We start from the raw sequence: 13056 nt of genomic DNA, 5'->3' as shown, positions 1-13056 counted from the left end.
TATGTACCAGTCAGGCATGGTGTAAAGGGCCTTGTGAGGCAGCCGTGGTTTAGTAAGGAATTGGAGTCCCTTGTGAAAGGGAAGAAGGCGGCATATGTAAAGATGAGGCGTGAAGGTTCAGTAGGGGCGATTGAGAGTTATAAGGTAGCCAGGAAGGAGCTAAAGAGGGAGCTAAGAAAAGCGAGAAGGGGACATGAAAAGTCTTTAGCTGGTAGGATTAGGGAAAACCCAAAGGCTTTCTATAGGTATGTCAAGAATAAAAGGATGACTAGGGTAGGTATCGGTCCCGTCAAGGATAGTAGTGGGAAGTTGTGTGTGGAGGCGGAGGAGATTGGAGAGACATTAAATCAGTACTTTTCATCAGTATTCACTCAGGAACAGGACACTGTTGCTGATGTGAATATGGAATCACAAATAATTAGAATGGATGCCCTGGAAATATGCAGGGAAGAGGTTTTGGGAATATTGGAAAGGATGAATATAGATAAGTCTCCTGAGCCTGATGGCATTTACCCCAGGATCCTATGGGAAGCTAGGGAGGAGATAGCAGAGCCATTGGCCTGGATTTTTATGTCGTCATTGTCAACGGGAATAGTACCAGAGGACTGGAGGATAGCGAATGTGGTCCCATTGTTCAAGAAAGGGAGTAGGGATAGCCCTAGTAACTATAGGCCAGTGAGTCTGACTTCAGTGGTGGGCAAAGTCTTAGAGAGAATGGTAAGGGATAAGATTTATGAACATCTGGGTAGGAATAACGTGATCAGGGATAGCCAGCATGGTTTTGTGAAGGGCAGGTCGTGCCTCACAAACCTTATTGAGTTCTTTGAGAAGGTGACTATGGAAGTGGATGAGGGTAAAGCAGTAGATGTTGTGTATATGGATTTTAGTAAGGCGTTCGATAAGGTTCCCCATGGTAGGCTAATGCTAAAACTTCGGAGGTATGGCATTGAGGATACATTAGAGGTTTGGATTAGGAATTGGCTGGCTGGAAGGAGACAGAGGGTAGTAGTTGATGGATTATGTTCATCTTGGAGCGCAGTTACTAGCGGTGTACCACAAGGATCTGTTTTGGGACCATTGCTTTTTGTTATCTTTATAAATGATCTAGAGGAAGGACTTGAAAGCTGGGTAAGCAAGTTTGCGGATGACACGAAAGTCGGTGGAGTTGTGGATAGTGAGGAAGGAAGTGGTAGGTTACAGTGGGATATAGATAAGTTGCAGAGCTGGGCGGAAATGTGGCAAATGGAATTCAATGTAGCTAAGTGCGAAGTCGTTCACTTTGGTAGGAATAACAAGATGATGGATTACTGGGCTAATGGTAGGCTACTTGGTAGTGTGGATGAGCAGAGGGATCTTGGTGTCTATGTACACAGATCTCTGAAAGTTGCCACCCAGGTAAATAGTGCTGTGAGGAAGGCATATGGTGTACTGGGCTTTATTGGCAGAGGAATTGAGTTCCGGAGTCCTGAGGTCATGTTGCAGTTGTATAAGACTCTGGTGAGGCCTCATCTGGAGTATTGTGTGCAGTTTTGGTCGCCATACTATAGGAAGGATGTGGAAGCTTTAGAACGAGTGCAGAGGAGGTTTACCAGGATGTTGCCTGGAATGGTAGGAAAATCTTATGAGGAAAGGCTGAGGCACTTGGGGCTGTTCTCATTGGAGAAGAGAAGGTTTAGGGGAGATCTGATAGAAGTGTATAAGATGATTAGGGGTTTAGATAGGTTAGATACTAAGAACCTTTTACCGCTAATGGAGTCAGGTGTTACTAGGGGACATAGCTTTAAATTAAGGGGTGGTAGGTATAGGACAGATGTTAGGGGTAGATTCTTCACACAGCGGGTTGTGAGTTCATGGAATGCCCTGCCCGTATCAGTGGTGAACTCTCCTTCTTTATGTTCATTTAAGCGGGCATTGGATAGGCATTTGGAAGTTATTGGGCTAGTATAGGTTAGGTAGGACTCGGTCGGCGCAACATCGAGGGCCGAAGGGCCTGTACTGCGCTGTATCCTTCTATGTTCTATGTTCTATGTAAATGCATGTGTATCTTATCATTCAGAATCTTAAGTGAATTACTTACTACAGATTTTAAGCTTAATGGTCTATTGTTCCCAGGTTTTTCTTTGTATGGGTTCTTGAATAAGGGCACAACATTTGCTCCATTCTTTTGGGACCTCACCTGTGGCTAACGATGATACAAATACATCAGCCAGGGCCCCAACAATTTCTTCTCTAGCCTCTTGCAGTGTTCTTTGGATATATCTGGTCAGGACCAGGAGATTTATCCACCTTCATACATTCTAATACACTCAATACCCACCTCTCTGCGATATGGTCTGTCACCAAAATATCACCACTAACTTGCCCAAGTTCCCAAGTCTTCATGTCTTTCTCCAGGGTAAACAGAGAGGAGATTTATTCATTGGGGAACTTGCCCATCTCCTGTGGTTCCACACATATATGTCTACTTTGATCCTTGAGAAGTCCTATGCTCTCTCTAGGTATTCTTTATCCTTTAATGTACTTAAAGAACCTCTTTGGATTTAGCCTAATCTTCTCAGCCAAAGTTATCTTGTGCCCCTTTTGATTTCCTTCTTCAGTACACTCCTGTATCCCCTATATACCTCCAGGGATTCCCTAGATTACAGGTGGCTGTGCCTGAGTCATGCTTCATTTTTTTCTGGTCAAAGTCTCAATATCTCTTGTCATCCAGGGTTCCCTACTCCTGCCCAACTTGTCCTTCACCCTCACAGGAACATATAGACATTGAACTCTCATTACCTCACTTTTAAAGGCCTCCTGCTTACCAGAGAGCCCTTTGCCTGTAAGCAAACTACTCGAGTCAACCCCTACAAGCTCCTGTCTAATACCATCAGAATTTGCTTTGCCCCAATTTAGAACTTAATCATTTCACATTTTTTCTACAACGGGCTAATTTGTAAGAAGAAATGCTATGTGATGTGAATAACAGAAAATAATGGATTTTTATACTTCATTTCCTGGAAATTTCCATTTAATAAAGTACCATATCAAACATTATTGTAGAAAATAAAGTCACATGGGGGCCACATATTAGCATGGATGCAAGATTGATTGACTAGCAGAAAACAGAAAGAAGGCAAAATAATCTCTTTCTGGTTAGAAAATGTAATGAATGATGTGTCATGGGGATCAGTGCTGAGGCTTTAACTTTTTACAAACTGTACAAATGTTTTGGATGAATGATCTGAAGTATGGTTGCAAATATTGCTGATGAAATAAAGATAGGTAGAAAAGTAAGTTGTGGAGAGAACATAAAGAGGCTGCATAGAGATATAGAGATGGTTAACTGAATGGGTGAAGACCTGGCAAATGTAGGAAAATATGAATTGTTCATTTTATCTAAATGGTGAGAGATAGCTGAGCTCTGAGATGCAGAGGGATCGCAGTGTTCTCATGCATTAATCACAAAACATTAGAATGCAGGTACAGCAAGTAACCTGGCAAAGTAAAAGCTAACTTTATTATGGAATTGAATATAGTATTGCTTCAGTTATAGAATGCATTGGTAAGGCCAATCTGAAAAGCTAGGGATATTATTGGTCTCCAAATTTAAAGAAGGATGTAAGTGTGTTGGAGGAAGTTCAGAGAAGGTTTACAAGACTGATATCTGGATTGGCCAGGGTGTCTTCTGAAGAGAAGTTGTAAGGTTAGGTTTGTAGCTATTGCCAGTTATAAAAGTAACTGGCAACTTGCTTGAAACAACAAGGTTCCATGTGTTCTTGACAGGATGTTTCATCTTTGGGAGAATTTAAAACTAGTATTCATCAACATAATTCAGAGATAAGTCTCTCAAAAGGCAGAGAGTTGGAATAAGGAGGGCATTTTCATAGTGGCAACCTGTAACTTTATTATGGAATTGAATACAGATGTGCTACAGGAATCACTGCTGGGGCCACTATTATTAACAATAAATATTAACAACTTTGATGAGGGAAGTGAATATATCATTCCTAAGTTTGCAGACAACACAAAAAGTAAGTGGGAGGGCAGGTATTGGGGATGATACAAGAAGTTTGGAGGGATATGGGCTGGGTGCTGGCAGATGGGATGGGATATCTGGTTGGCATGGATGAGTTGGACCAAAGGGTCTGTTTCTGTACTGTAATCTCTATGAGTCTACATAAGTCATGAGTCTACATATGGATACAGACAGGTTACGTGAATGGGCAAAATCTTGGCAATTTGTGGGAATTGGTGGAATATTGTGGGAAAACGAGAGATCGTGCACTTTGTCAGTGTCAGGAGGAATTGAAGAGCTGAATATTATTTCAATGGAGAAAGACTGCAGAAAGCTACAGAACAGAGATGTGGGAATCCTCATGTATGGATCACAAAAGCAGGAATCCAAGTTCAGTAGGTAATAGGGAAGGCAAATGTGGCTTTTAGTTGGAAGGGAATGAAATATAAAAATAGGGAGGTTTTCTAAAACAATACTTGTATTTCCATTGGAATACTGTGAACAGTTTGGGTCCATTTATCAAAGGAAAGATATACTGGCAATAGAGGCAATACAGAGAAGCTTACGAGGTAGATCCTGAGCATGAAGAGATTTCCTTATGAGAAGTTGAATTGGTTAGGCTGATACTCACTGGACTTTAGTCCTTATTGAAATATATAAGATTCTTATGGGGTTTGATAAGTAGAAGTGCAGAAGTTGTTTCTCCTTGCGGGACGGTCTTGTACCACAGTCCATAATCCCAAAGTAAAGACTTATCCATTTAAGACAGATGAGGAGAATTCTTTCCTCTCAGAGGGTACTGAATCCATGTAATTCTTTATTGTAGAGGATTGTTGAGATTGGGTCATTAAGTATATTGAAAGCTGAGATAGACTTTAATGCAATCTTTGACATTAAGCCTATCAGAACCATTGCTATATACAACACTGGTGAGCTGTGTTGAGTTGGAAGCAGTTAGCACCAGGAAGGAATGGTTACATTTAAATGCTATGCTGCCATAGACTAAGGAGAACTGTGGACATGCAGGAGACCTGTAAGCAAAGGAGCTGGAGAGAGAAGGCCCAATTACAAATATAAAGAGAAAATAAATAGAGACTGAAAGAGAAACATGTTCAGAGAATCAATTCAAGAAAAGGTTTAATTTTTCTTTTCAGCAGATAAACAGACAGGTGCTCATGGAAGTAATGTGCAAAGACACAAAAGAATTGGCTAAGCCGTGAACTAGTGTCTATTGATTGGTCATTTGAAGGGGAATTCTGCAAACCACCAGGAGTGACCTGAACTGGAGGAGAGAGAGATCACAGAACTGTTTCTTACTGTAAGTGAATAATTAGAGCTGATAAATTGAAAGGTGAAATCTATTACTATATAGGACTCCTGATCTACCTGTAGGAATAAAGATCATGTCATAGAACTGTGCATTTTGAGAAATATGGTGGATGTGCTTGTGGTTGTTTCTATTGTATCTTTCTTGTATCGATTATTTATTTAGCTTTCTATACAATGTATCATTTGTACATTTATGTATAAGTACGTTTGTTCTGGTTCACATTTTAATAAAAACCATAACAAATGGTATTTTCCGTATACATTTGTTCATTTAGAAATCATTCATTAAATTCAGTGTTTTTGGCTTACCCATGTGGAATGTAAATGTCATCTTGACAACTAAGCATTCCCTAAAAATGTATTTTTCTGTGGTTAGTTTTCCTTGTAATATCATTTGCAGTGGATCTCTCCTCTATCTCTCTAAATGTACTTTACAGCACACAAGATAATATTGATATTATTCAAATAAGCCATGTCTCTTCTTAGTCTGTAAGTTCAGTAATGGCTATCGGTAATAATCTTTAATCCTTTGCTTAAAATTCATAAACCGGTGTTATGAACAACTGGGGAATATTTATTACCTTGCATTTGATGAAATTGTAAACCTGCTTGGAGCTTGTTTTCTGAAGTGGAACTTCACACAAAAGAAATGTGCATTATGAGTTTGCAGAATGGGTTTAATTCACCTGGTTCATGATCTCTGGGAATTTCTGGAGGAGAGTAGGTGTAAAGGGAGCATTCTCTGATTGCTCAGATATGACAAGTGCTTTTCAAACCTTTCAACATTAATTGATTTGGATGAAGGAATAGAAGTTTGCAGAATGCAAATTTGCAGAGCCCCTGAGTTAGAAGGGGAAGTTATATACAAGAAAATAATTACAAAAGGTCATTGACAGACTTAATGAATGGGCAAAAATACAGAAAATGGAATTCAATTTGGCTCCATTTTGGGTTACTTTGGATCCCTGGTAGACTGAAATATTTTATAAATGGTGAGAAACCAGAAGCTGTAGAAGAGTAAAAAGATTCGAGATTTCAGTTACATAAATCAGTTGATACATTAAAAAGACTAATGGTATAGACATGCTACACTGAAGGTGTTAATTCAGCCCATAATTGCTCTAGTAGTGCTTTCAAAAGTCAGGTAACACCAAGTTGTAGTTCAACAGCCTTATTTGAAATCACAAGCTTTCAGAGTGCTGCTCCTTCGTCAGATAAAGTGGAAGGAAGCATACAGATGCAGAATTTTTATGCAGAGAAATAATAGTAAAATAATCCAGGTGTTAGACTTTGAAGTAGGTGAGCACTTTGGTGATAGCGATCACAATTCTGTTATGTTTACTTTAGTGATAGAAAGGGATAGGTGTATACCACTGGGCAAGAGTTACTGTTGGGGGAAAGGCAATTACAATGCGATTAGGCAAGATTTAGGAAGCATAGGATGGGGAAGGAAATTGCAGGGGATGGGCACATTAGAAATGTGGAGCTTATTCAAGGAAATGCTCCTGAGTGTCCTAGATAACTACGTACCTGTCAGGCAGGGAGAAAGCTGTAGAACGTGAGAGCCGTAGTTTACGAAGGAAGTGGAACCTCTGGTCAAGAGGAAGAAGAAGGCTTATGTTAGGATGAGATGTGAAGGCTCAGTTAGGGCACTTGAGGGTTATAAGGTAGCCAGGAAAGACCTAAAGAGAGAGCTCAGAAGAGCCAGGAGGAGACATGAGAAGTTGTTGGCAAATAGGATCAGGCTAAACCATAAGGCTTTCTATAGGTATTTAAGGAATAAAAGAATGATGAGAGTAAGATCAGGGCCAATCAAAGATAGTAGTGAGAACTTGTTTGTGGAGTCAGAGGAGATAGGGGAAGCACTAAATGAATATTTTTTGACAATATTCACTCTAGAAAATGACAATGTTGTCGAAGAGAATACTGAGATACAGGCTACTAGACTAGGTGGGATTGAGGTTCACAAGGAAGAGGTATTAGAAATCCTGCAGAGTGTGAAAATGGATAAATCCCCTGGGTCAGATGGGATTTATCCTAGGATCCTCTGGGAAGCCAGGGAAGAGATTGCTGAGCCTTTGGCATTGATCTTTAAATCGTCATTGTCTACAGGAATAGTGCCAGAAGACTGAAGGATAGCAAATGTGGTTCCCCTGTTCAAGAAGGGGAGCAGAGACAACTCTGGTTATTATAGACCATTGAGCCTTACTTCAATTGTTGGTAAAGTGTTGGAAAACGTTATAAGATTTATAATCATCTAGAAAAGAATAATTTGATTAGGGATAGTCAGCACGGTTTTGTGAAGGGTAGGTCATGCCTCACAAACCTTATTAAGTTTTTTGAGAAGGTGACCAAACAGGTAGATGAGAATAAACCGGTTGATGTGGTGTATATGGATTTCAGCAAGGCATTCGATAAGGTTCCCCACAGTAGGCTATTGTACAAATGCGGAGGAATGGGATTGTGGGAGCTATAGCAGTTTGGATCAGTAATTGGCTTGCTGAAAGAAGACAGAAGGTGGTGGTTGATGGGAAATGTTCATCCTGGAATCCAGTTACTAGTGGTATACCGCAAGGATTGGTGTTGGGTGCACTGCTGTTCATCATTTTTATAAACGACATGGATGAGAGTGTAGAAGGGTGGGTTAGTAAATTTGCAGACAACACTACAGTCGGTGGAGTTGTGGATAGTGACATAGGATGTTGTAGGTTACAGAGAGACATAGATAAGCTGCAGAGCTGGGCTGAGAGGTGGCAAATGGAGTTTAATGTGGATAAGTGTGAGGTTATTCATTTTGGTCAGAGTAACCAGAAAGCAAAGTACTGGGCTAATGGTAAGATTCTTGGTAGTGTAGATGAGCAGAGAGATCTCGGTGTTCAGGTACAGAGATCCTTGAAAGTTGCCACCCAGATTGACAGGGTTGTTAAGAAGACATAGTGTTTTAACTTTTATTAATAGAGGGATCAAGTTCCAGAACCATGAGGTTATGTTACAGCTGTACAAAACTGTGGTGCGGCCGCACTTAGTTCTGGTCACCGCATTATAAGACGGATGTGGAAGCTTTGGAAAGGGTGCAGAGGAGATTTACTAGGATATTGCCTGGTATGGAGGGAAGGTCTTTCGAGGAAAGGCTGAGGGACTTGAGGCTGTTTTCGTTGGAGTGAAGAAGGTTGAGAAGTGGCTTAATAGAGACATATAAGATAATCAGAGGGTTAGATGGGGTGGACGGGGGAGAGCCTTTTTCCAAGTACAGTAGCGCCTCGAAATACGAACGACCCCGTTCACGAACAAATCGGTTTACGAATAGTACTGTACAAAATTTTGCTTCAACATACGTACAAAATTCAAGGTACGAACGATGGTACGAGCGCAAAAAGCCCATGTGCGATGACATGGTTTCATTGTTCTGCTTTTCTATGCGCTTGTTGAATGTAAAAACTCTCGGGCCCCGCATGATCTCATTCAGTTGGTCTTTGGAGCATGCGTTGTGAACACTATCCGAACAATGGAAAAAATTGATTCAGTTCAAGAACTTTTCGGTTCGCAAACCGGGTCCTGGAATGGATTAAGTTCGTAAGTTGAGGCGCTACTGTATAGTGACGGCAAGCATGAGGGGCATAGCTTCAAATTGAGGAGTGATAGATATAGGACAGATGTCAAAGGTAGTTTCTTTACTCAGAGAGTAGTAAGGGTATGGAATGCTTTACCTGCAACGGTAGTAGATTCACTAACTTGAAGTACATTTAAGTCATCATTTGACAAGCATATGGATGTACATGGAATACTGTAGGTTAGATGGGCTTCAGATTGGTATGACAGGTTGGCGCAACATCAAGGGCAGAAGGGCCTGTACTGCACTGTAATGTTCTATGTTCTATAATCGAGGTAATTAAGAGTATCAAGAGATAAAGGGTGTTAGTGGAGTGTTGACAAGCTGAATAACAATTCTTTGCAGGTGATCTAAAGTGTCAAACTCATGTGACTGGCTAACATTGTCCACCTCATACACTGCAGGAAAGGATGCCCTGAGGCATCATATATCAGCAAGATCATGCAGATGCCATGACAATGGATGCATGGACACTGCACCACAATTCCACTGCACCACTGAAATGTTCCCTCCCAGTTGGGGAACATTTCAGTGGTCAAGGACATTCAGTTCCTGATCTTCAATTAAGAATACTCCAAGGTGGCCTTCAAGATACACAACAATGCAGGAACTGATAGCCAAGTTTCGTACCCATGAGGACAGCCTCAACCGTGATCTGCAGTTCATATCGTGCTTCATGTAATCCCAATATACTGTTCTATGTAAAATCTTCCTTACTTTGCTGTTTTGTCCCCATCACCTTGATATTTTGTTATTCTCTTTCTACCTTAACTATATTATATTGTTTTGGATTACTTGTTACTTTGGTTGGACCCTCATCACGTAAATCTTACACCTACCATATTTGGTTTGTCTCTAGCACCACCTTATTTTTGATTTCTTGCAATTATTAATTGGTTCATAGATCTTCTCTTCACTTGACACTTTACTCACACTATCTGACACTTTTGATCATCTGCAAAGCTTTGTTATTCAGCCTGTCCACACTCACACTATTTATATTTATCTTTTGACACTCTTAATTACCTGGATTATTTTACCATTATTTCTCTGCATAAAAATTCCGTGCTGGTGTGCTTTCCTCCGCTTCAGCTGATGAAGGAGCAGCACACTGAAAACTCAGATGTAACATGATAGCAGGTTATAGTCTAGCAGGCTTTGATGGACCAAGCTTTGTCCATCCTATTCCAACACTGGCATTTCCATATCATTACTAGCTCTTTGCGAGAAAATTCTAGATGCGTTGTTCTTTCTCTATTGAGTTATAAATCTTTAAAGTTATTTATACAATTTCCCATTGAAAGTGGCTTATGACATTGTTTCCACCATTTTTCAGGCAGCACATTCTAGATCATAACTCTTCACATTAAAACAAAATCCTTAATTCATCTCTGGTTCTTTTCACATCTCTGGTTTACCTTAAATCTGAACCTTTTGGTTACTGACTCTTCCCCAAACTGACTCATCTGCCAGTGGCAAATGTTTGTTCCTTGATTTTCTACTAAACCCTTCAAACTTTTGATAATTCAAATTAAATCTCCCGTTAACTTTTTTTTATCAAAGCAGAATTAACCCAACTTCTTCAAACTCTTCATGGAACTGAATCACCTAGCTTTGGTATCATTACAATAAATCTCCATTGTACTCTCTCCAAGGCCCTCATATCCCTTCCAAAGTGCAGTGCCAAGTTTTAGACTCAGTGCTTAAACAGAAGCTGGATGAATATGCATAAATGTTTAAAACATTTTCCTTGCTTTTGTATTAGCAAAGCTAAAAGTTCCAGCCTTCTCAACTTAGTATTTTAAAAACTGTAAGTTGTAAATCTGCACAGCTCTTCACACTTTGGTAGCATGGTTAGCACTGCTGTCTCACAGTACCAGGGATCTGGATTCAACTCCATCCTCAGGTGTAAAGTTTGCATGTTCTTCCCATATCTACGTAGTAGGTTTTCTCCAGGTGCCCAGTTTCTTCACACAGTCCAAAGATGTGCAAATTAGATGGATTGGCCATGTTAAATTGTGCATAATGTCCAGGGATGTATAAGCTAGTGGATTAGCCATGGGAAATGCAGAGTTATGGGGATAAGGTGGGTTTCTGGGTGAGAGGCTTTTCTGAGGATTGGTGCAGACTCGATGGGCCAAATGGCTCCTTCTGAACTGTAGCGATCCTATGGTTCTATAATTTAAAATTGGCCTAAATATTGTGCATTGTCTCTCCTCATTCCTTCTTCAAGAGTGCTACATGATTTCCTATTTCATCAGGCTAGGTCATCCAGATTTTGTTACTAACCTACTCATTGCTTACTATATTTATGAATCATTTGTAAATTTTGAAATGATGTCCTCAATGATAGAAGAGCTCAGCGTATCAATGCAAAAGATTAGGCTGATCACAGCAATCTTCAGCCATAAGTGCCAAGTGGATGATCCATCTCAGCATCCTCCACTGGTCCCCAGCATCACAGATACCAATCTTTGATTCACTCCAGGTGATACCAAGAAATGGTTGGAGACTGGATACTGGAAAGGCTACGGGCTCTTGCAACATTCTGGCAATAGTACTGACGAGTTGTGCTGCAGAACTTGCCACTCCTGTGGTCGAGCTCTTCCAGTACAGTTGCAATACTGGCATCTAACCAACAATATGGAAAACTGCCCAGGTCCAAACAATATCGCTCTTGATCATCAGTAAAGCAGTAGAAGGTGTCATCAAAAGTGCTATCAAGCAGCATCTGCTCAACAATAATTTGCTCAGTTTGGGTTCTGCAAGGGCACTTGGCTCCTAGCCTCACTGGACATGGACAAAAGAGCTGAATTCCAGAGGTGAGATGAGACTGACAGCTCTTGACATCAAGGCTGCATTTGACCGAGTGTGGCATCAAGGAGCCTTCGCAAAACTGGGATCAATGGGCATCCAAGGGCTTTTTGAAGTCATAGATGGCAAGTAAGAAGATGGTTGTGGTTGTTGAAGGCCAGTCATCTCAAATCTGCAAGAGTTCCTCAGGTTAGTGTCCTAGGCCCAATCATCTTCAGCTGCTTCATCAATGACCTTCTCTCCATCATTATGACAGAAGTGGGGAGGTTCATTGTGCAATCATTAATGTTCAGTCCCATTCACAACTCCTCAGATCAATATCTCCAATCAACTAACAGCACACCTTTGCACTTCAGTGCTGCACTTTGGAGTGCACCAACAACTTTCATTCTGATACTGTAATGTATTTCATTGCAAGACTGTACGGACATTCTGTGTACAAGGCCGGGTGTCTGGCTCGTGACTGGATCAGGATGCATCTCAGGGATCCTTGCTTGCTCTTTCAATGCTTTTTCACTTTGTGCCAGCTGGGATGTTGTGCTATGTCAATCTCACAGCTGCACTGGGTGAAAGAACAAAGAAAAAAGAAATTTACAGCCCAGGAACAGGCCATTTGACCCTCCAAGCCTGAGCTGATCAAAAATACTATCTAAACCTGTTGCTCAATTCCTAAGCATCTGTATCCCTCTGCTCCCCACCTACTCATGCATCTGTCCAGATGCATCTTATATCAATCGACCATGCCTGCCTCTACCACCTCTGCTGGCAATGCGTTCCAGACACTCACCACTCTTTGTGTAAAGTACTTGCCATGCGTATCCCCCTTAAACTTTTCACCTCTCACCTTGAAAATGTACCCTATCATTATTAAGTCCTTTCCTTCCTGGGAAAAAGCTTATCTCTATCTACCCTGTCTATACCCTTCATGATTTTGTAGACCTCAATCAGGTCCACCCAATCTCCTTTTTCCTAATGAAAACAAACATAACCTACTCAACCTCTCTTCATAGCTAGCACCTTCCACACCAGGCAACATTCTCGTAAACCTTCTCTGCACCCTCTCCCAAGCATCCACATCCTTTTGGTAATGTGGCGACCAGAACTGTACACAGTATTCTAAATGCGGCCGAACCAATTTCTTGTACAATTTTAACATGACCTGCCAGTTCTTATACTTAATACCCTGTCCAATGAAGGCAAGCATACCATATGCCTTCTTGACCACTCTATCCATGTACTGCCACCTTCAGGGTAAAATGGACCTGCACTCCCAGATATCTTTGCTCATCAACTTTTCCCAAGACTC

This window comes from Hemiscyllium ocellatum, chromosome 32, assembly GCF_020745735.1.
Source record: "Hemiscyllium ocellatum isolate sHemOce1 chromosome 32, sHemOce1.pat.X.cur, whole genome shotgun sequence".
Lineage (NCBI taxonomy): Eukaryota > Metazoa > Chordata > Chondrichthyes > Orectolobiformes > Hemiscylliidae > Hemiscyllium > Hemiscyllium ocellatum.
Note: the sequence above shows the minus strand (reverse complement) of the source record.